This window comes from Pteropus alecto, unplaced genomic scaffold, assembly GCF_000325575.1.
Source record: "Pteropus alecto unplaced genomic scaffold, ASM32557v1 scaffold95, whole genome shotgun sequence".
Taxonomy (NCBI): domain Eukaryota; kingdom Metazoa; phylum Chordata; class Mammalia; order Chiroptera; family Pteropodidae; genus Pteropus; species Pteropus alecto.
The window spans coordinates 17,007,994-17,008,845 of record NW_006441071.1 but is presented as its reverse complement, the minus strand read 5'-3'; the positions used below and the strand labels follow the sequence as shown (position 1 = coordinate 17,008,845).

Here is an 852-nt window from a genome sequence, read left to right as displayed (position 1 = left end):
CTGTGCAACCTTTGTGAACATGCCCTAAGTCAACCTCTTGTCAAGTTGTAATTGTATTGTATCATCTGTGTCCTGCTGGGACCTTGACTAATACAACTTCTCTATTAAATTTTTCCTTATATTTAGCCTAAGTTTTTCCCTGCTCTTTAAGCCTAGTTCCTATTGCTCTCACTTCAAATTTATCATCACCTGCCCGGCGAGGTGAACACCATGGCTTACAGCTCCTGAATTTTACTGAGGTCAAGTCATCATTGGGATTTGACATCGAAAAACAGAAAAGCTCAGAGTTGATGGAGAAATGTCTTTCTATAAATTGCATTTTAGACATGAAAGAAGGTAGGACCAAAAAAGTAGAGGGCTTGTCCCACTGCACCTTATGACTTTTAAGAGTAAGATGCAAAATCCACCCATTTAAGGGTGAGATGCAAAATCTAAGACCCAAAAAGCTGATCCTCTCACAAGGACTGGCAACATGAGTTAAGCCTTTCATGCTTTTGGTTTTATTGTTACTAACTTGAATCATGAGGATTTTATGATACTTATATACAGATGGCTTGATGCAAAAGGTATTATGTTATTCAATTCAGTATTTGGAATTCACCGCAGTTCTGATTCCTTGCAATCATGCCTTCAGTCCATTCCAGGTCTCAATTAAATGACCCAAAAAAAGAATATTTGGGGAATCTGAGGCTATCAAGAAGAAACATCACCTTCGATTTGCCTATTCCTACTTGCCGAAAGCCCCTCATAATCCCTATCACATAATATCATTAAATAATTATGCCTATCACAGCTTGGTATTGTTGAATGTCTTTTTTGATACAAGATTTCATTCTCTAAATAGGTTGACCT

General features: G+C 37.6%; 1 protein-coding gene across 2 annotated transcripts in view; it reads right to left on the bottom strand.

The window, feature by feature from the left end:
• The window catches only part of FAM189A2 (family with sequence similarity 189 member A2), a 50,155-nt gene that overhangs the window by 27,167 nt on the left and 22,136 nt on the right, over positions 1 to 852 (bottom strand). The window lies entirely within an intron of this gene.